This window comes from Panulirus ornatus, chromosome 4 (assembly GCF_036320965.1).
Source record: "Panulirus ornatus isolate Po-2019 chromosome 4, ASM3632096v1, whole genome shotgun sequence".
In the NCBI taxonomy this organism is placed as follows: domain Eukaryota; kingdom Metazoa; phylum Arthropoda; class Malacostraca; order Decapoda; family Palinuridae; genus Panulirus; species Panulirus ornatus.
Window position 1 is genome coordinate 88,075,550 of NC_092227.1, and position 24,033 is coordinate 88,099,582.

At 41.5% G+C, this 24,033-nt stretch overlaps 1 long non-coding RNA gene across 1 annotated transcript in view; it reads right to left on the reverse strand.

Moving 5' to 3' along the window:
- Positions 1–2,999: 2,999 nt before the first annotated feature.
- The window catches only part of LOC139764608 (uncharacterized), a 54,470-nt gene continuing 33,436 nt past the window's right edge, over positions 3,000–24,033 (reverse strand). The window contains exons 2-3 of the long non-coding RNA XR_011716422.1: positions 4,600–4,918; positions 3,000–3,574 (exon numbers count right to left, since the gene is read on the reverse strand). This is a non-coding gene — a long non-coding RNA (uncharacterized lncRNA). The remainder of the gene's footprint in view (positions 3,575–4,599; positions 4,919–24,033) is intronic.

Consider the following 24,033-nt stretch of genomic DNA (forward strand, 5'->3'; position numbering starts at 1 on the left):
GATGAAGTCAACAACGAAAATTTTTTCAAAAGATACAATAATAGAATAAACATTTTTTTTTTTTTTTTTTTTTCGTACTATTCGCCATTTCCCGCATTAGCGAGGTAGCGTTAAGAACAGAGGACTGGGCCTTAGAGGGAATATCCTCATCTGGACCCCTTTTCTGTTCCTTCTTTTGGAAAATCAAAAAAAAAATGAGAGGGGAGGATTTCCAGCCACCCGCTCCCTCCCCTTTTAGTCGCCTTTTACGACACGCAGGGAATACGTGGGAAGTATTCTTTCTCCCCTATCCCCAGGGATATATATATATATATATATATATATATATATATATATATATATATATATATATATTTTTTTTTTTTTTTTTTTTTTTTTTTTATACTTTGTCGCTGTCTCCCGAGTTTGCGAGGTAGCGCAAGGAAACAGACGAAAGAAATGGCCCCCCCCCATACACATGTACATACACACGTCCACACACGCAAATATACATACCTACACAGCTTTCCATGGTTTACCCCAGACGCTTCACATGCCTTGATTCAATCCACTGACAGCACGTCAACCCCTGTATACCACATCGCTCCAATTCACTCTATTCCTTGCCCTCCTTTCACCCTCCTGCATGTTCAGGCCCCGATCACACAAAATCTTTTTCACTCCATCTTTCCACCTCCAATTTGGTCTCCCTCTTCTCCTCGTTCCCTCCACCTCCGACACATATATCCTCTTGGTCAATCTTTCCTCACTCATTCTCTCCATGTGCCCAAACCATTTCAAAACACCCTCTTCTGCTCTCTCAACCACGCTCTTTTTATTTCCACACATCTCTCTTACCCTTACGTTACTTACTCGATCAAACCACCTCACACCACACATTGTCCTCAAACATCTCATTTCCAGCACATCCATCCTCCTGCGCACAACTCTATCCATAGCCCACGCCTCGCAACCATATATATATATATATATATATATATATATATATATATATATATATATATATATATATATATATATATATTTTTTTTTTTTTTTTTTTGCCGCTGTCTCCCGCGTTTGCGAGGTAGCGCAAGGAAACAGACGAAAGAAATGGCCCAACCCACCCCCATACACATGTATATACATACGTCCACACACGCAAATATACATACCTACACAGCTTTCCATGGTTTACCCCAGACGCTTCACATGCCTTGATTCAATCCACTGACAGCACGTCAGCCCCGGTATACCACATCGCTCCAATTCACTCTGTTCCTTGCCCTCCTTTCACCCTCCTGCATGTTCAGGCCCCGATCACACAAAATCTTTTTCACTCCATCTTTCCACCTCCAATTTGGTCTCCCTCTTCTCCTTGTTCCCTCCACCTCCGACACATATATCCTCTTGGTCAATCTTTCCTCACTCATTCTCTCCATGTGCCCAAACCATTTCAAAACACCCTCTTCTGCTCTCTCAACCACGCTCTTTTTATTTCCACACATCTCTCTTACCCTTACGTTACTTACTCGATCAAACCACCTCACACCACACATTGTCCTCAAACATCTCATTTCCAGCACATCCATCCTCCTGCACACAACTCTATCCATAGCCCACGCCTCGCAACCATACAACATTGCTGGAACCACTATTCCTTCAAACATACCCATTTTTGCTTTCCGAGATAATGTTCTCGACTTCCACACATTCTTCAAGGCCCCCAGAATTTTCGCCCCCTCCCCCACCCTATGATCCACTTCCGATTCCATGGTTCCATCCGCTGCCAGATCCACTCCCAGATATCTAAAACACTTTACTTCCTCCAGTTTTTCTCCATTCAAACTCACCTCCCAATTGACTTGACCCTCAACCCTACTGTACCTAATAACCTTGCTCTTATTCACATTTACTCTTAACTTTCTTCTTCCACACACTTTACCAAACTCAGTCACCAGCTTCTGCAGTTTCTCACATGAATCAGCCACCAGCGCTGTGTCGTCAGCGAACAACAACTGACTCACTTCCCAAGCTCTCTCATCCCCAACAGACTTCATACTTGCCCCTCTTTCCAAAACTCTTGCATTTACCTCCCTAACAACCCCATCCATAAACAAATTAAACAACCATGGAGACATCACACACCCCTGCCGCAAACCTACATTCACTGAGAACCAATCACTTTCCTCTCTTCCTACACGTACACATGCCTTACATCCTCGATAAAAATTTTTCACTGCTTCTAACAACTTTCCTCCCACACCATATATTCTTAATACCTTCCACAGAGCATCTCTATCAACTCTATCATATGCCTTCTCCAGATCCATAAATGCTACATACAAATCCATTTGCTTTTCTAAGTATTTCTCACATACATTCTTCAAAGCAAACACCTGATCCACACATCCTCTACCACTTCTGAAACCACACTGCTCTTCCCCAATCTGATGCTCTGTACATGCCTTCACCCTCTCAATCAATACCCTCCCATATAATTTACCAGGAATGCTCAACAAACTTATACCTCTGTAATTTGAGCACTCACTCTTATCCCCTTTGCCTTTGTACAATGGCACTATGCACGCATTCCGCCAATCCTCAGGCACCTCACCATGAGTCATACATACATTAAATAACCTTACCAACCAGTCAACAATACAGTCACCCCCTTTTTTAATAAATTCCACTGCAATACCATCCAAACCTGCTGCCTTGCCGGCTTTCATCTTCCGCAAAGCTTTCACTACCTCTTCTCTGTTTACCAAATCATTTTCCCTAACCCTCTCACTTTGCACACCACCTCGACCAAAACACCCTATATCTGCCACTCTATCATCAAACACATTCAACAAACCTTCGAAATACTCACTCCATCTCCTTCTCACATCACCACTACTTGTTATCACCTCCCCATTTGCGCCCTTCACTGAAGTTCCCATTTGCTCCCTTGTCTTACGCACTTTATTTACCTCCTTCCAGAACATCTTTTTATTCTCCCTAAAATTTAATGATACTCTCTCACCCCAACTCTCATTATAACACAGGTTCTAAAGCAGATTCATTGGCTAAAGCTAAGCTGCGCTGCACACACAACAATTTTGCTGCTGCTCTCCTTGCTCCAGCTGCCTGAGCTGGAGTCTGAGCTCCAACAAAATCACTTACAAATTCTCTAGATGGATCAGGCTGAGATGGAGCCTTGGGGGCAGTTATAGCTAAGAGCTCAGCATAAGTAAAGGCATCAGGTGGGGACAGAAGTGGCACCAAGTTAGGCAGCAGTGCTGGTGGAGTGAGGGTAAGAAGAGTGTGGCTATATGGGGCAGCAATCAACTCATGTAGAATGTTCACTACCAGCTGGGATACTGGGCTTACAACTCCAGCACGGCTTACCTGTGTCATAAGCATGAGTAAACTTTGGACTGCAACCAACAAAGAAGTTCCATCTTTGGTCAGGCCTGGGGTGCCCCTTGGAATAGCTAGATCTACAGAATGCAACTGCAGATTACACTCTAGGTCCTCCAGTTCCCGGTCATGGTAAGTCCTCTTTCTGCTAATGTTTCCTCCACCTCCTGCACTTCCTATCATCATATGCCTATGAAATAAACTGATAGCTGTAACTGAATGTGAGTAGCATACAGAAGTTTAAAAAGTACAACAGTAAAGAAAATTCAACACATGGCCTAAGTGTAGAACTCCTTCCCCTTACAGTACAAGTAGGTAATTACAGTGAATCACTCTCCCTTATTCTTTCCTAATCTACTGGTATAAACTGTCTGCATTTAGTAATTATGTCTTTACCCTATATAGTCACAGAACCTTCCACAAGGACTCCCTGTCAACCCTATCGTATACTTTTTCTAAGTTCATAAAAAGGCCACATTCAATTCACTCTCAAAGTATTTCATGCACGAATTCTTTAAGGGAAACGCCTCGTCCACATTGCTACTCTCCAATCTGATAGTGTTTGCATATCACCAACCTCCCTGTCACCACTCAGCCATACACCTTACCAAATAAACTCAGACTTATACCTCTGTAATTCAGGCATTCACTATTTTTTCCCCTTGCTTTTATACATGCATTTTGCCAGTCTTTAGATATCTCACCTTAGGTCATACAATTGTTGATTAGCCTTACTAAATACTCAACGACATTGTTCTCTCTTTTCTTGAGAAATTCCACTGCAGTTCCATCCATTCATGTCACACTTCATTATATGCACACAAGACTCTCATTGCCTCCTTTCTGTTCACCAAACTGTTTGCCAGGACCCTCATTCTGCATTCCACCTTGTCCCAGATACATCATGTTCACCATCCAATCATTTAACATATTCATTAGTTCTTCAAAATAATCTATCTCTTCACATGTTTTATGCCTGTTGCCACTATTACCCCCATTATTACCCCCTGTGTTACCCCCATTATTACTGTTATACACAAATTCTTTTGCTGCCTAAGTGAGGTAGCATCACGAACAAATGAACAGTGGCCTCATTAACACACCTGCACTCCCTAATTGTTATCTACAATATATGGAAACCAAGAGCCTACTATCCACAGATAAGTTACACAGAGTATTCTGTTATTTACCAGGTATACTCAAGAAACTTCTCACCTGTTAAATTTTTTCCCCAACTAACATTTTATAAGAGCATTCCGGTACAAATGCAGGGTGCTATTCTTCATGCTTCTCATCTTAAACCATACTAATGTGGAATAGCCTGATTGACCAATCAGCAACACTTAATCCTTTCAGTGCTCCTCAAGTCATATGATGTTTTGTGAAGCTACAGTTCCATGAGTCATATGATGTTTTGTGAAGCTACAGATCCATGAGTCATATGATGTTTATTGGCCCCCACCATCAAAGAATCACAGTTGATGCTTGCCTTTACTAGTCACCCATGGATGTTACTGGTAGTTTACTGTCACAGCTGAAAAAAAAATATGCATCTCAGTCACCTACAGCACAATAGAGGATGTGCATATATGTTATGTGGGTGTGTTGCCACATATATGCAGTCACTACCATAGTTATTTAAGAATGAGAGAAACAATTTCCATGGTAGTGGCACTGATAATTTAAGCAGAAAATTTTTTGCTCATAAGTCTTGTAGAGAAAGTTCTGGGTAAAAATTTAAACATTTAAATGTCAACATAAAATACAGTTATGACTTTAAAAAATACCAGTACATGAATACTGCATTTGTGTATGATTAAGTTACACTTTGGATAAAACTTATTGTTTGTTTAAACAGAATGAAATAATGCCTGGGTAAACCAAAATTATCATTCATAGATGAGGAGCATCCACGCTGCTATCTCAGGCCCTTTCCTGTCCACACAACACCCTTCCACACCAACTCAGAGAAAAACATTCTTTGTAGGGTATTTTCTGTGCTGAAAAAAGATTGAGTTTTTCTTTATGTTTAGTGGGGAGGGAAATTTCTGAGGAATTGTGTAGTGGAGTTAGCGAAGTTGTTGTGTAAGATGAAGTGTGGCAGAGATGTTTGTGGATGGGATTACAGTAAGTTTCTTAAGATAGTAAGTAATACAAAGAATTCAAAATACCAAGGAATACAGACAGCTACTGACCAATGGGTCTTTTTGAGGCTATTTGTGGTATGGAAGAGATAGATTAGTGTGGTAAGGGTAGGAAAGCATTAAGATGACTTAAGGATAACTTGTAAATGTTATCTGTAAAGAGCTGCACATAATGCCAATCTTGGGCATGACTAGACAAATTGTTCACTTCAAATCCAAGACACTTTATTTGCCCCAAGGGCAGTGTTTATGTTTACTATAGTATAAGAACATTTATTGCTCACCTCGTAGATCTTGTGTCTCACTTTTGAAGCCATCCGATTAAAAAATTCTTTATGATTTTTGACTTAGCTTTTATTTTTTGAATACTTCTTGTAATTCCAACAACCATGTACCACTCTTTGATTGTCTGACCTCCTTTCACATAGCACTGCTCTGTTCACAACCATATGCTGAAAGCCTCTATGCAGGAGATTTCAATGTACACCACAAGGATTGGTTAGGCTCTACTTGAGACGATCCTGGTGGAGTTCATGCTCGTTAATTTTCCCTGCTTAATAATCTGGAACATATAATGAAACGCCCAACATGAGTTACCAACCCTCACAACCACTCTTTCAATAGACTCCATCTTTTTTTTCTATCTCTGAACTTTCCCATTTATATATACACTACTTCTGCTCCCCTGAGGGCTCTCCTGTCTTCTACCATAATCTTATCTCCATCACTTCTGATTGGACATGCCTATGAAAGACACGAGTTCAGCAGTCACTATCTTTCCTTGGGTGTGGTACTGCATTGCTGGCTGAGATGTCTCCAGCTGTTCTGTTGTAGAGTAGGTTATCTCAGCTGGGATGGAGTCCTACACCCATTCTTCTACCAGGTCTTTCTCCCCTCTGCCATGTTTTGATCATTCTTGCTCTGGTGCCATTTACATCAGAAATGGAGTGTATTGGATCATGAAACTCTTCCCTTCCCTGCATCCCAATCTGGTTTAATATCTGTTTCGAACCATTGTAAAGATGGGCTATTTAAATCAGGCACACCTTCATAAACAGAAAGTGTGCAGACTTGACTTCTTTTATCACTGATAAATCTATCTGTCTGTAGCCAAAAGCATTTCCATTAACTTTTCTAATTCAACTTTTCATCCAGTCTTCTAACCTGATCAATCTATAGTTAACTCTCCAGATGATAAAGCTGCTCTTTTTGATACCTGAATCACCTTTGTTTCTTCTTGAATAATTCTGTGTCTCCATCACCTCCCACTGAATCTATGCCATCTCCTATATCTTCCCCATGCCAGGTTTTCTGAATACTTTCCCAGCTCCAAGTGAACAAGGTGTGTGGCCTAAAAGGCATACCATTTTGAATCCTGTCTCTGAGGTAGCATTGACCCATATTTGCACTTTTTGTCTGTTACTCAAAACCCAGACTTTTCCATCTTCATAAAAGCATGCTATGGTGCAGCTCATACCTAAAAAAAAGACTGTTCTGACATAGCTCTCTCACTCCTGATGTCTCTAAAGACTTTCAAACTTTCCTTAAATCTCATTTCTCAAACACTTAGAATCCCATCCACTTCTTTCTGATCACAAAATATACAGTGCAAAGCCTACCAATGATCTCTCGTATGTGGCTCACATCTGTAACTTTCATCATTGATTTTGATAAATCTTTCTTTGTAGCCCTAAACATCAAAATATTTGACAAGCCGTGACACGTCTTTGCTTTCTAAACTTTTATCCTCAGAATTTTGCTTTTTTCTGTTCTAATACTTTGCTTCCCATCTTGTCGGTTCACCGCAATAGTCTCTAATGGAGTGAAATTCTCCACTTATTCCTACTATTTAAAGATAAATACATATTCAAAGAAAGGCAATCAACTTATCCCTTCACTCAAAAATAAGCCTTATGAAGAAAGACTCAACACCTAAAATTTCTCTCAAGGAGCACAGACCGCAAGGAGATCTAATAGAGTCAAGATATCAAACAAAACAACATATGAATTTTTTTTTTGATGACAGACATACAATGACCAGAAATAACAGAACTGACCATGAAAGGAAGGACATGTAATGCAAAGTGGGCATTTTCTTTTTTACTGGCAGAGTGCTTAAACATTAGAATAAACTACCTTCAAGATGATGAAAATGCAAAGACCATTAATATCTTTAAATTAAGACTAGACAAATACTTTATTGATATCTATTATCAGTTAATAATACTGCTCATCTTTTACCCTTAATCTTTTACTTTCATCTTTTATCTTTACACTATCTTTCTTTTTCAGAATCCAGTCTCTATGCCATCAGTGTTGAAGTGGCAGAAAAGCTTCTTTTTCCCATCCAAACTTTCCTATAACATTTCCACAGTAGTATGGGATCCCCTCCCTTCATGCAATATGGTATCGTCCTCATCTTTTTCTTGCCAGCAGTTTAGCCTGAGGTGGGTGGGAAGGTACCATCTGCCCAGCTATCCTGTTTCTACTACCATCTAATTTCTTTGGCCTAGATTTAGCATGTAAACTCATTGGAGAACATCAGGTTTGTTTATCTGTCCTTCCCCTGTACTGTCCACCAAATAACCTCATCACAGACCATCAGGTCTCCTGTTTTCTCTCTTTTCCATGTATTGCTTTCCTCACTCATATATTTCTGTTTTTCTCACTGAATATGTCTCTTCTCTTAATCTAGACAAATGAAATATCTTGGAATAGGTAATAGAAACCTGGTTAAAATTCAAAAATAAAATTTTAAAAAAAATTTGTTTTCTGTAAGTCTCTATATGCCTCCCTTGTCCTTCTGTTCATTTTCAATGCACTATAATTCATCCCTACAATAACATTAGCATGTTAGGAATATCCATTTTTTTTTTTTTTTTTTTTTTGCTTTGTCGCTGTCTCCTGCGTTTGCGAGGTAGCGCAAGGAAACAGACGAAAGAAATGGCCCAACCCACCCCCATACACATGTATATACATACGTCCACACACGTAAATATACATACCTACACAGCTTTCCATGGTTTACCCCAGATGCTTCACATGCCTTGATTCAATCCACTGACAGCACGTCAACCCCGGTATACCACATCGCTCCAATTCACTCTATTCCTTACCCTCCTTTCACCCTCCTGCATGTTCAGGCCCCGATCACACAAAATCTTTTTCACTCCATCTTTCCACCTCCAATTTGGTCTCCCTCTTCTCCTCGTTCCCTCCACCTCCGACACATATATCCTCTTGGTCAATCTTTTCTCACTCATTCTCTCCATGTGACCAAACCATTTCAAAACACCCTCTTCTGCTCTCTCAACCACGCTCTTTTTATTTCCACACATCTCTCTTACCCTTACGTTACTTACTCGATCAAACCACCTCACACCACACATTGTCCTCAAACATCTCATTTCCAGCACATCCATCCTCCTGCGCACAACTCTATCCATAGTCCACGCCTCGCAACCATACAACATTGTTGGAACCACTATTCCTTCAAACATACCCATTTTTGCTTTCCGAGACAATGTTCTCAACTTCCACACATTCTTCAAGGCTCCCAGAATTTTCGCCCCCTCCCCCACCCTATGATCCACTTCCGCTTCCATGTTTCCATCCGCTGCCAGATCCACTCCCAGATATCTAAAACACTTCACTTCCTCCAGTTTTTCTCCATTCAAACTCACCTCCCAATTGACTTGACCCTCAACCCTACTGTACCTAATAACCTTGCTCTTATTCACATTTACTCTTAACTTTCTTCTTTCACACACTTTACCAAACTCAGTCACCAGCTTCTGCAGTTTCTCACATGAATCAGCCACCAGCGCTGTATCATCAGCGAACAACAACTGACTCACTTCCCAAGCTCTCTCATCCCCAACAGACTTCATACTTGCCCCTCTTTCCAAAACTCTTGCATTCACCTCCCTAACAACCCCATCCATAAACAAATTAAACAACCATGGAGACATCACAAACCCCTGCCGCAAACCTACATTTACTGAGAACCAATCACTTTCCTCTCTTCCTACACGTACACATGCCTTACATCCTCGATAAAAACTTTTCACTGCTTCTAACAACTTGCCTCCCACACCATATATTCTTAATACCTTCCACAGAGCATCTCTATCAACTCTATCATATGCCTTCTCCAGATCCATAAATGCTACATACAAATCCATTTGCTTTTCTAAGTATTTCTCACATACATTCTTCAAAGCAAACACCTGATCCACACATCCTCTACCGCTTCTGAAACCACACTGCTCTTCCCCAATCTGATGCTCTGTACATGCCTTCACCCTCTCAATCAATACCCTCCCATATAATTTGCCAGGAATACTCAACAAACTTATACCTCTGTAATTTGAGCACTCACTCTTATCCCCTTTGCCTTTGTACAATGGCACTATGCACGCATTCCGCCAATCCTCAGGCACCTCACCATGAGTCATACATACATTAAATAACCTTACCAACCAGTCAACAATACAGTCACCCCCTTTTTTAATAGATTCCACTGCAATACCATCCAAACCTGCTGCCTTGCCGGCTTTCATCTTCCGCAAAGCTTTTACTACCTCTTCTCTGTTTACCAAATCATTTTCCCTAACCCTCGCACTTTGCACACCACCTCGACCAAAACACCCTATATCTGCCACTCTATCATCAAACACATTCAACAAACCTTCAAAATACTCACTCCATCTCCTTGTCACATCACCACTACTTGTTATCACCTCCCATACCTTTCACTTTTTCCTGGAAATCCCACATGGTAAACATTACACAATCTGATTCCCAAAAGCTAGGGGTGTTCTTAAGGTGCACTAAATATTTCTCTTGTGAAAAGCTTTTTAGCATCTACAGGGACCTTTTTTGCCCAGGTATGGGAAACTGCTTATATATTTGGGATGGCTCTACCTCTGCCTCTAAATCAGCCAGAGTGGTATCAAAAGCCTTCTCACTCTCATTGATTCTCCAAGCATCACCTCTCTCTAACCATACTTTTCAGTCCTTCATGATCTTGCTGCCCTCTTCCGGTTATACAGATATTATTTTGGTTAATGGTGAGGGTGAAGTGAGAGGAAGATGGAGTGAGTATTTTGAAGGTTTGTTGAATGTGTTAGATGATAGAGTGGCAAATATAGGGTGTTTTGGTTGAGGTGGTGTGCAAAGCGAGAGGGTTAGGGAGAATGATTTGGTAAACAGAGAAGAGGTAGTGAAAGCTTTGCGGAAGATGAAAGCCAGCAAGGTGTCGGGTTTGGGTGGTATTGCTGTGGAATATATTTGAAAAGGGGGTGACTGTGTTGTTGATTTTCAATGTATGTATGATTCATGGTGAAGTGCCGGAGGATTGGCGAAATGCATGCATAGTTCCATTGTACAAAGTCAAAAAGGATAAAGGTGAGTGTTCGAATTACAGAGGTATAAGTTTGTTGAGTATTCCTGGAAAATTATATGGGAGGGAATTGATTGAGAGGGTGAAGGCATGTACAGAGCATCAGATTGGGGAAGAGCAGTGTGGTTTCAGAAGCGGTAGAGGATGAGTGGATTAGGTGTTTGCTTTGAAGAATGTATGTGAGAAATACTTAGAAAAACAAGTGGATTTGTATGTAGCATTTATGGATCTGGAGAAGGCATATGATAGAGCTGATAGAGATGCTCTGTGGAAGGTATTAAGAGTATATGGTGTGGGAGGTAAGTTGCTAGAAGCAGTGAAAAGTTCTTATCGAGGATGTAAGGCGTGTGTACAAGTAGGAAGAGAGGAAAGTGATTGGTTCCCATGAATGTCAGTTTGTGGCAAGAATGTGTGATGTCTCCATGGTTGTTTAATTTGTTTATGGATGGGGTTGTTAGGGAGGTAAATGCAAGAGTTTTGGAGAGAGGGGCAAGCATGCAGTCTGTTGTGGATGAGAGGGCTTGGGAAGTGAGTCATTTGTTGTTCGCTGATGATACTGCGCTGGTGGCTGATTCGGGTGAAGAACTGCAGAAGCTGGTGACTTGAGTTTGGTAAAGTGTGTGAAAGAAGAAAGTTAAGAGTAAATGTGAATAAGAGTAAGGTTATTAGGTTCAGTAGGGTTGAGGGACAAGTACATTGGGAGGTGAGTTTAAGTGGAGAAAAACTGGAGGAAGTGAAGTGTTTTAGATATCTAGGAGTGGATTTGGAATTAGATGGAACCATGGAAGCAGAAGTGAGTCACATGGTGGGGGAGGGGGCGAAGGTTCTGGGAGCGTTGAAGAATGTGTGGGAGGTGAGAACCTTATCTTGAAGAGCAAAAATGGGTGTTTGAAGGAATAGCGGTTCCAAAAATGTCATATGGTTGCGAGGCATGGGCTTTAGATAGGGTTGTGCGGAGGAGGGTGGATGTGTTGGAAATGAGATGTTTAAGGACAATATGTGGTGTGAGGTGGTTTGATCGAGTAAGTAATGAAAGGGTAAGAGAGGTGTGGTAATAAAAAGAGTATGGTTGAGATAGCTTAAGAGGGTGTATTGAAATCGTTTGGTCACTTGGTAAGAATGAGCGAGGAAAGATTGACAAAGAGGATATATGTGTCGGAGGTGAAGGGAACAAGGAGAAGTGGGATACCAAATTGGAGGGGGAAGGATGTAGTGAAAAAAAATTTTGAGCGATCGGGGCCTGAACATACAGGAGGGTGAAAGGCGCGCAAGGAACAGAGTGAATGGAACGATGTGGTATACCGGGGTCAACATGCTGTCAATGGATTGAACCAGGGCATGTGAAGCGTCTAGGGTAAACCATGGAAAGTTTTGTGGGGCTTAGATGTGGAAAGGGAGCTGTGGTTTTGGTGCATTACACATTACAGCTAGAGACTGAGTGTGAACGAATGTGGCCTTTTGTCCTTTCCTAGCACTGCCTTGCCATGGGAAGAGGGATGCATTTCATGCGTGGCAGGGTGGCCTCACAACCACTCTATTCCTTGCATGCCTTTCACCCTCCTGTATGTTCAGGCCCCAATTGCTGAAAATCTTTTGCACTCCATCCTTCCACCTCCAATTTGGTCTCCCACTTCTCCTCATTCCCTCCACCTCTGATACATATATCGTCTTTGTCAATCTTTCCTCACTCATTCTCTCCATGTGACCAAACATTTCAATACACCCTCTTCTGTTCTCTCAACCACACTCTTTTTATTACCACACATCTCTTTTACCGTTTCATTACTTACCCAATCAAACCACCTCACACAACATATTGTCCTCAAACATCTCATTTCCAACACATCACCCACCTCTGCACAACTATGCCTATGCCTCACAACCATATAACATTGTTAAAACCACTATTCCTTCAAACATACCCATTTTTGCTCTCCGAGATAATGTTCTCACCTTCCACACATTCTTCAACGCTCCCAGAACCTTCACCCCCTCCCCCACCCTGTGACTCACTTCCGCTTCCATGGTTCCATCTAATTCCAAATCCACTCCCAGATATCTAAAACACTTCACTTTCTCCAGTTTTTCTCCATTCAAACTTACCTCCCAATTGACTTGTCCTTCACCTTACTGAGCCTAATAACCTTGCTCTTATTCACATTTACTCTCAGCTTTCTTCTTTCACACATTATACCAAACTCAGTGACCAACTTCTACAGTTTCTCAACTGAATCAGCCACCAGCGCTGTATCATCAGCAAACAACAAATGACTCACTTCCCAACCCCTCTCATCTACAACAGACTGCATACTTGCCCCTCTCTCCATAACTTGCATTCACTCCCTAACAACCCCATCCATAAACAAATCAAACAACCATGAAGACATCATGCACCCCTGCCACAAACCAACATTTACTGGGAACCAATCACTTTCCTCTCTTTCTACTTGTACACATGCCTTACATTCTCTATAAAAACTTTTCACTGCTTCTAGCAACTTACCTCCCACACCATATACTCTTAATACCTTCCACAGAGCATCTCTATCAACTCTTATCATATGCCCTCTCCACATCCATAAACACTACATACAAATCCATCTGTTTTTCTAAGTATTTCTCACGTACATTCTTCAAAGCAAACAACTAATCCACACATTCTCTACCACTTCTGAAACCACACTGCTCTTCCCCAATCTGATGCTCTGTACATGCCTTCACCCTCTCAATCAATACCCTCCCATATAATTTTCCAGGAATACTCAATAAACTTATATCTCTGTAATTTGAACACTCACCTTTATCTCCTTTGCCTTTGTGCAATGCACTATGCATGCATTCCACCAATCCTCAGGCACTTCACCATGAGTCATACATAAACTGAATATCCTCACCAACCAGTCGACAACACAGTCACCCCCTTTTATGATAAGTTCCACAGCAATAACACCCAAACCTGCCGCCTTGCTGGCTTTCATCTTCTGCAAAGCTTTCACTACCTCTTCTCTGTTTACCAAATCATTCTTCCTGACCCTCTCACTTCGCACACCACCTCGACCAAAACACCCTATATCTGCTATTCTATCATCCAACACATTCAACAAATCCTCAAAATACTCACTCCATCTCCCTCTCAGTCCACCACTACTTGTTATTACCTCCCCATTTGCCCCCTTTACTGATGTACCCATTTGTTCTCTTGTCTTACGCACTTTATTTACCTCCTTCCAAAACATCTTTTTATTCTCCCTAAAATTTAATGATACTCTCTCACCCCAACTCTCATTTGTCCTCTTTTTCACCTCTTGCACCTTTCTCTTGACCTCTTGCCTCTTTCTTTTATACATCTCCCAGTCATTTGCACTATTTCCCTGCAAAAATCATCCAATGCCTCTCTTCTTTTTCACTAACAATCCTACTTCATCCCACCACTCACTACTCTTTCTAATCTGCCTACCACCCACCTTTTTCATGCCACAGGCATCTTTTGTGCAAGCCATTGCTGCTTGCCTAAATACATCCCATTCCTCCCCCACTCCCCTTACATCATTTGCTCTCGCCTTTTGCCTCCTTTACTGAAGTACCTATTTGTTCTCTTGTCTTATGCACTTTACTTACCTCCTTCCAAAACATCTTTTTATTCTCCCTAAAATTTAATGATACTCTCTCACCCCAACTCTCATTTGACCTCTTTTTCACCTCTTGCACCTTTCTCTTGACCTCTTGCCTCTTTCTTTTATACATCTACCAGTCATTTGCACTATTTCCCTGCAAAAATCATCCAAATGCCTCTCTTCTCTTTCACTAACAATCCTACTTCTTCATCCCACCCTCACTACTCTTTCTAATCTGCCTACCACCCACCTTTTTCATGCCACAGGCATCTTTTGTGCAAGACTGCACTCGACCTCTCCTGGTTTTTCCTCACATATGTCTCCTTTCTAAGCTCACTTACTCTCACCACTCTTCACCCTAACATTGTTTCTTCTGAAAACCTCTACATATCTTCACCTTCGCCTCAACAAGATAATGATCAGACATCCCTCCAGTTGCCATTCTCAGCACATTAACATCCGAAAGTCTCTCTTTCATGCGCCTATCAATTAACACATAATCCAATAACACTCTCTGGCCATCTCTCCTACTTACATACGTATACTTATGTACATCTCTTTTTAAACCAAGTATTCCCAATCGCCAGTCCTTTTTCAGCACACAAATCTACAAGCTCTTCACCATTTCCATTTACAGCACTGAACACCCCATGTACACCAATTATACCCTCAACTGCCACATTACTCACCTTTGCATTCAAATCACCCATCACTATAATCCAGTCTCGTGCATCAAAGCTGCTAACACACTCACTCAGCTGCTCCCAAAACACTTGCTTCTCATGATCTTTCTTCTCATGCCCAGGTGCATAGGCACCAATAATCACCCATCTCTCTCCATCCACTTTCAGTTTCACCCATATCAATCTAGAGTTTACTTTCTTACACTCTATCACACACTCCCACAACTCCTGCTTCAGGAGTAGTGCTACTCCTTCCTTCGCTCTTGTCCTCTCACCAACCCGTCTTTATCCCAAACATGTTCCCAAACCACTCTTCCCCTTTACCCTTGAGCTTTGTTTCACTCAGAGCCAAAGCATCTAGGTTCCTTTCCTCAAACATACTACCAATCTCTCCTTTTTTTTCATCTTGGTTACATCCACATACATTTAGACACCCCAACCTGTGCTTTTAAGGAGGGGAGGGTTTCTAGCCCTTCGCTTCTGTCCCCTTAAGTCACCTTCTACGACACACGGGGAATGCGTGGGAAGTATTCTTTCTCCCCTATCATCCCATATGAAATGTAATAATGTCTACAGTTATTTCTTCTTAAGTCATCTTTTTGCTTTTCTACTCTTACCACACTAATCTCCAATTATCTAATCTCTTGTCACAGATACCTTGAAAAGACCTAATGCTGTGTTGCGATTTATTTTCCTATGTATTTTGCAATTTTTGTATAACCTTTTCATAAGAAACTCCACGGCAATAATGTTTATGCCTTCCACTGTGCCACACTTGACCTTTTCACCAAACCTTTCACCAGGATTTTTCCACTCTACATGCCATATCATCCCACTGTCACAGAATACAACAAAGAGATGCAGCAGTAAGGGAGCTAGATATCCTCCCGTCCCATACCATTCCTTTCTAGAGGAAGAAACAGAGAAAGGAACAAAGTGAGGATTTTCCTCAAAAGTTTGGTCATCTGTTCCTGAAGCTACCTTGTAGATAGGAAATTGTAAAAAGATATAAATTAATAAATCATATCATTACTATTATTATCATTATTGTATTGTGCAATACCAGGTCATTCTCTGTTTAATAGTGACAGGGAAAATAATTTAGACAGTAGTGTCTTGTTCACAGTTAAAGGATATCTTCATCCTGTGATAAAAAATGTGTTGTGTCTGTTGATTACATTGACTTAGTTTTGTAGAAATCAAAGATAAGCTTTGCAAGATAATAACAGTAGGACTAGTTTATAGGCTCCCCTGACAGATATTAGAGGTACATAAGAAACTTTATGATCATTTAGCAGAAACCTGAAAATAAATCGATTTGTTCACAAGAAACTTAAACATACATATATTAATGAGGGGGGAGATTCTTTTCCAGGTGCTCCAGGCATGGACTTAACCTGAATTTGTTTGACTGAGCCTTAATCCAATTACTTGAGAAATCTACTTGTGTCGAGAACATATTAGACTTAATTTTAGCTCTGAACAAGGATCTTGTTAATAATGTTGAAGAGGGAGAAAATTTTGGTACAAGTAATCACTAACAAATTTCTTAATTAACTTGCAACACTGCATGTAACATTGGCCAACACAAAAGTTCTAAAAATGTACCAAATTTTTGATTTGCAAATTCTAACGATTTTATACTGCTGTTGAGAGGCAAATCTAAGACGATATGGTCAGGGAGAATGACGCGGACATAGCTTAGAAAACGTTTAGTAAGACATTCAAAGGAGTAGAAGGAATGTATGTGCCAATGTGTAGTAGATGCTCTTTTTCAAAACAAAGCCAAAATGGTGAAATGATGAAAGAAGTGTTTTTCTCTAACAGAGTAGCACAGACAAAACTCAAATAGACCAATAACAAACATGATATAGTAAATTATGTAAACAAGTGGAGAGAAATCAGTGATGTATGCTACAAACTATATGTTAGTATGAAGTGCATTTTGTCAGACAGGAGATGGTCCATTAATAACATAAAATGGTGACTTACTTCAAAACAATGAAGCCATGGCAAAATTATTAATATTCTTATTCTCATTCATATTATTATTATTATCATCATTATCATCATTTATTATTATCATTATTATCATTATCATTACTGTTATTATTATTATCATTTCTTTTTTTTTTTTTTGCATCTGTATCTACCACTGAAGACACTGCTCATATCCCAAATCCAGTTTCACTGTCAAGTGAGGAGAACCTTCTGCAACAAATACACATAAATGTTAAAGATATACTGTCTGTAATAAATGGAATGAAAGTGAAAGTAAACAAAATGGTAGCCCTAATAAGGTTTATATGAGGACAATGAAAGACAAAAAAATGAGAGAGTTAAACTCTTCACTACTCTTTTCAATAGGTCACTTGCTATGGGAAATGTACCAGAGTAAGTTTGACAATATAACACTGATATTCAAGATAGGTAACAAATGACTGGCTGGAAATTGTTGTCCAATTAACATAATGTCTGCAGTTGGGAAATTTGAGGAAACCATCATTTGGGACAAAATTGTAACGCATATAGAGGAACATTAAACATCTTTCATTTCTCTGCCACTGGCAGTAGCACAGGAGAAAGGGGACCTGAGATTATAATGATAGTGATGATGACAGAATATTATTCCTCTCCATGTTAGTTCAACACCATATCCGAAATCATCTCGCTGAAACCCTGAACAATTCGACACAGAACTCTCAGAACGATAGAAGGGTACAGAGCAAGTGATAACATGAGTTTTCTTAATACTAAGCAACATGGGTTGAGCAAAACCATGCTCCAATCATTGCCATCCCAGATGAAAGAAAAGCATAATATATATATATATATATATATATATATATATATATATATATATATATATATATATATATATATATTTTTTTTTGCTTTGTCGCCGTCTCCCGCGTTTGCGAGGTAGCGCAAGGAAACAGACGAAAGAAATGGCCCACCCCCCCCCATACACATGTATATACATACGTCCACACACGCAAATATACATACCTACACAGCTTTCCATGGTTTACCCCAGACGCTTCACATGCCTTGATTCAATCCACTGACAGCACGTTAACCCCAGTATACCACATCGCTCCAATTCACTCTATTCCTTGCCCTCCTTTCACCCTCCTGCATGTTCAGGCCCCGATCACATAAAATCATTTTCACTCCATCTTTCCACCTCCAATTTGGTCTCCCTCATCTCCTCGTTCCCTCCACCTCCGACACATATATTCTCTTGGTCAATCTTTCCTCACTCATTCTCTCCATGTGCCCGAACCATTTCAAAACACCCTCTTCTGCTCTCTCAACCACGCTCTTTCTATTTCCACACATCTCTCTTACCCTTACGTTACTTACTCGATCAAACCACCTCACACCACATATTGTCCTCAAACATCTCATTTCCAGCACATCCATCCTCCTGCGCACAACGTCTCGCAACCATACAACATTGTTGGAACCACTATTCCTTCAAACATACCCATTTTTGCTTTCCGAGATAATGTTCTCGACTTCCACACATTCTTCAAGGCTCCCAGGATTTTCGCCCCCTCCCCCACCCTATGATCCACTTCCGCTTCCATGGTTCCATCCGCTGCCAGATCCACTCCCAGATATCTAAAACACTTCACTTCCTCCAGTTTTTCTCCATTCAAACTCACCTCCCAATTGACTTGACCCTCAACCCTACTGTACCTAATAACCTTGCTCTTATTCACATTTACTCTTAACTTTCTTCTTTCACACACTTTACCAAACTCAGTCACCAGCTTCTGCAGTTTCTCACATGAATCAGCCACCAGCGCTGTATCATCAGCGAACAACAACTGACTCACTTCCCAAGCTCTCTCATCCCCAACAGACTTCATACTTGCCCCTCTTTCCAAAACTCTTGCATTCACCTCCCTAACAACCCCATCCATAAACAAATTAAACAACCATGGAGACATCACACACCCCTGCCGCAAACCTACATTCACTGAGAACCAATCACTTTCCTCTCTTCCTACACGTACACATGCCTTACATCCTCGATAAAAACTTTTCACTGCTTCTAACAACTTGCCTCCCACACCATATATATATATATATATATATATATATATATATATATATATATATATATATATATATATATATATATATATATATATATATATTAGATCTATTCATATGTGTGAGGTGGAACATTATATGTGGATAGTTACAATATATATATATATATATATATATATATATATATATATATATATATATATATATATATATATATATATATTTATTCCTTGGGATAGGGGAGAAAGAATACTTCCCACGTATTCCCTGCGTGTTGTAGAAGGCGACTAAAAGGGAAGGGAGCGGGGGGCTGGAAATCCTCCCCTCTCATTCTTTTTTTAACTTTCCAAAAGAAGGAACAGAGAAGGGGGCCAGGTGAGGTTATTCCCTCTAAGACCCAGTCCTCTGTTCTTAACGCTACCTCGTTAATGCGGGAAATTGCGAATAGTATGAAAAAAAAAAAAAAAAAAAAAAAATATATATATATATATATATATATATATATATATATATATATATATATATATATATATATATATATATATATATATATATGTAGATTTAACACTTAAAGATAGAAATATTAAAGGAATAGAGAAATGTAAAAAAGGTATAGAATTTCAAAGCTTTGCCGGTGAAGAAAAGGATATCATAATGGTCAATCCTTGTATGGCTGTTCCCCACACACAAACTATGGGAAGGTATAGCAGGGGACTTTACACTGCAGCTCTCTAGAACACTGGCCAAATGGTTATAGACTAGATGTAGGGGAGAAAAATTTCTACCTCCATATTCCCTGCATACTGTAGGATACTAAAGGGAGTGGGAGCAAAGGAGGGGGGGGGGGGCTGCTGGAGACTCTCCCTTTCTTATATCTCAATTTCTAAAAGATGGAACAGAAGAAAGAGCCAAGCAGGGAGAGCTCATCCTCCTCAAAGGCTCAGACTAGGGTGTCCACATGTGTGTGGATGTAACCAAGATGAGAGGAGAGAGAGGTAGTATGTTTGAGGAAAGAAATCTGGAGGTTCTGATTCTGAGTGAAACAAAGCTCAAGAGTAAAGTCAAAGAATGGGGTTGGGGAGAGGACGAGAGCTAAGGAAGGAATAGCACTACTCCTGAAGCATGAGTTGTGGGAGTGTGTGAGAGAGTGTAAGGACGTGAATTCTAGACTTATGTGGATAAAACGAAAGTGGATAGTAAGAGATGGGTGACTGTTAGTGCTTATGCACCTGGCCATGAGAAGAAACTTCATGAAAGGCAAGTATTTTGGGAGCAGCTGAGCGAGTGTGTCAGCAGTTCTGATGCAAGAGACAGTATTAGTGATGGGTGATATGGATGCGAAGGTGTGATGTGGCCAGTTGAGGGTATAAATTGGGGCATGGGGTATTCACTATTATGAATGAAAATGGTGAACAGCTTGTGGATTTGTGTGCTGAAAAAGGACTGGTGATTGGAAATACCTAGTCTAAAAAGAGTAACATACACAAGTGTACATATGTGAGTAGGAAAGATAGTCAGCAGGCATTTATGTGTCATATTAATTGATAAGCGTGTAGAAGAGAGACTTTTGGATGTAAATGTGCTGATGGAGCAGCTGGTGGGATGTTTGATCACTATTTTGTGAAGGCAAGGCTGAAGATTTGTTGAGGTTTTGGAAAAGAGGAAACAGTATTGGTATGATGAGTGATAAAAGTAAGTGAGCTTAGAAGAAAGACCTGGAGAGATTGAGTGTGGAATGGCAGAAGGTGAGAGTAAATGATGCAATGGGAGTGGATGAGGGATGGGTGGTATTTAGGGAAGCAATGCTGGCATGTGCAAGAGATGTATGTGGCATGCGAGAGGTGGGAGATGGGCAGATTAGAATTAGTGGGATGAAGAAGAAAAGTTGCCAGTGAAAGAGAAAAGGGAGGTGTTTGGGCGGTGCTTACATGGAAGGAGTGCAAATGACTGGGGTATGTATATGAGACAGCGGTAGGTCAAGAGGAGGGTGAAGTGGATGAAAAAGAGGGCAAATGAGAGCTGGGGTGAGTGAATATCAGTAAACTTTAGGGAGATGTTTTAGGAAGAGGTTAATAATTTGCAAAAAAACAATAGAACAAATAAGAAGGCCGGGAAAGGGGGCAAAAGGGGAATGGTAACACCGCGTATGGTGGGCTAATCTGATAAGCATTGTTGACGGTGCGGGTCTCGCTGCATCTACTACCGTGCCTCAGGTTAGTGTGGATGGGTTAGTAGTGGGAACCGCTTCCTGTCCGGGTCTGATTATGTGAGGGCCGTCCAAGTGAGGATTGGCGCTTTACCCACCCCCGCCAGGGCTTCCAGAGGCCGGCCCGAGATCAAAGGCCTCTGTGACACACGTCTTAAGCCCAGTACGCTCGGGCATATCGCTCAGATGTGCCCACGTACCCATGGTGGGAGGGTGAAGAGGCACGATAACATCAGTGCCTATTTGGCCGGACGATTGAGACGGGGGGTACGAGGTGTCCTGCGAGCCTCGCATTCCGATTCTGGGGTCCTTTAGGAAGCCGGACATCGTGACTTCCAAAGGGCACAGAGGCTTTCATCATCGACACTAAAGTCTCTGGCGTCCATTTCGCACTTTCAGCTGCACATCAGTACAAGTGCAGCTATTACGGCACTCCGGAAGTCCTTCAGGCCGTACGGGATTTCACCGGGAAAGGCACCGTGCATGTAACATCTGCCACATTAAACTGGCGTGACGCATGGTGCCAAGAAAGTGCGAATGCTCTCAGAGGGTTAGGGCTTACTTACCGGAACCTAGAGGTGTGCTCAGTAAAAGCCCTAACCTTGACCCACTCCCTTTACAGGATGTGGTCCAAGAGCACAGGTTAGCAATCGGGCCTGCCTTGTACATCTGGTGTCGGCCGTCGGGCTGGTGAGGATGGTTCCCGCTTTGTGCGCTTGTGGTGAGCGGGATTAGGCTGTTTTCCCAAAGCCCCAAGGGCAGGTACCAGTTCCTGAGGGCGGGTTGTCGTAGCGAGCGGTGGGCGCCTTGGCGGGGTCGTCTGCTACTCCTGTACGACAGGCCGCGCTGGAAGGTTAGCGGTGCTTGGAGTCTACTCAGTGTGTGTCAGTAAGGTGAGGTATCGAACCATCGTCTAACTGCCGCTTCTCAACTTACTTCTATCTATGCTATCAGCAGTCTGATCTACCATCTTCCTCTTGGTGTATCTATACATTCCTTCCTTCACTTAACAACTTTCACTATCAACATGTAGTTTTAGGTCACTTGCTGACAACTCCCCATTAGATCAAAAAAGAGATGCACAGTAGTACGTAGTAAGCCTTTCCAGCACGTCCCATCACTAATTGGGATTATATGAAGAGAATCTAGTACTGAAGTGAGAAGGAGGTGGAGTATTTTGAAGGACTGTTGAATGTGTTTGATGATAGGATGGCAGATATAGAGTGTTTGGGTCGGGGTGGTATGCGAAGTGAGAGAGTCATGGAGAGTGGATTCGTAAAAAGAAGAGTTTGTGAAAGTTTTGCGTAAGATGAAATATGATAAGGCGGTTGAAGTGGATGGCATTGCAGTTGAATTTATTGAGAAAGGGTTGGCTGTATTGTTGATTGGCTGTTTAGGATTTTCAATGTATGTTTGGATCATGGTGAAGTGCCTGAGGATTGGCAAGATGCATGTGTAGTGCCACTGTAAAAAGGCAAGGGAGAAATGGTGTAGGATTAATGAAGTGTGAGGAGGGGTTTTGTTGGTGACGTATAATTGCTGCCTTACATTCTACCAGCAGACTGGAGAGGTAGGAAGGAGGTAGTCATGTAGTTTGTCGGCTTAGGAAGAAATTCAGTTTCCCAAGGGTAAGAGGTCTTCGTTTGTGTATACCTATCGATAATAACAGTTGTAAGTGCTGGACACCATCTAGGTGGACTATACATGGAACTACGACTATTGGATAAGAGGACATTTTCGTGGAAGGACTTCGCATGCCGCTACAAAACCAATACTTACTGCAGAACGTCAGTGGAAGTTCTTGTCTCTAATTCAGAAAACCATTCAGGCGTGTCAGACACGATCTTCTTGTCATCATTACCACAAGGGCGCCAGCAAGATGCTGGCAACACTGCCGCAGTTCCCAGGTATTCTAAGCCACACTCGCATCTCCTCCTTCAAGACACACACATGACTTGTCCAGTTCACTGGTGGTATGTCCAATACGCTGATGACATCTCCAACATACACCTGACCCAAACAGATGACTCGTCCAGCAAATATATATTCCAACACAGTAGTGTCGCAAGGATGAAGTGAGTTAAATGACTGAAGCCAACATCAGCTTTGACCTCAGCGTCTTGATTTCTTTGCGTACGACCAGGAGTTTCCCTCTGTGATAAAGGCGTTATTACGCTTACACTGAAATTAGCCCAGGGGGTCCACGATACAGCGAGCTACATCAGGGGAAGAGAAAGAGAGGACAAAGGAAAAGCTTCAGAAATACGAACATGGACGACGTGACCTCTTAATGACAGGAGCAGAAGGAGCAGGTGGCGCTCCTCCGGTGTATTTATAGTCGGCTCAGAGGAAGGTAGGGAGGAGGATACCACCTTCTGTGGTACCTCGACTATCGACACGTCCCATCACAGCCGAGTCTCTGATGGCTCGGAGAGATGCCACGCTCCCAGGAGGACACCACAGACACGCTCCTCCTCCTCCTCCTCCTCCTCCTCCACCTCCTGCATGAAAGAAACAGACCACAGACGCTAAC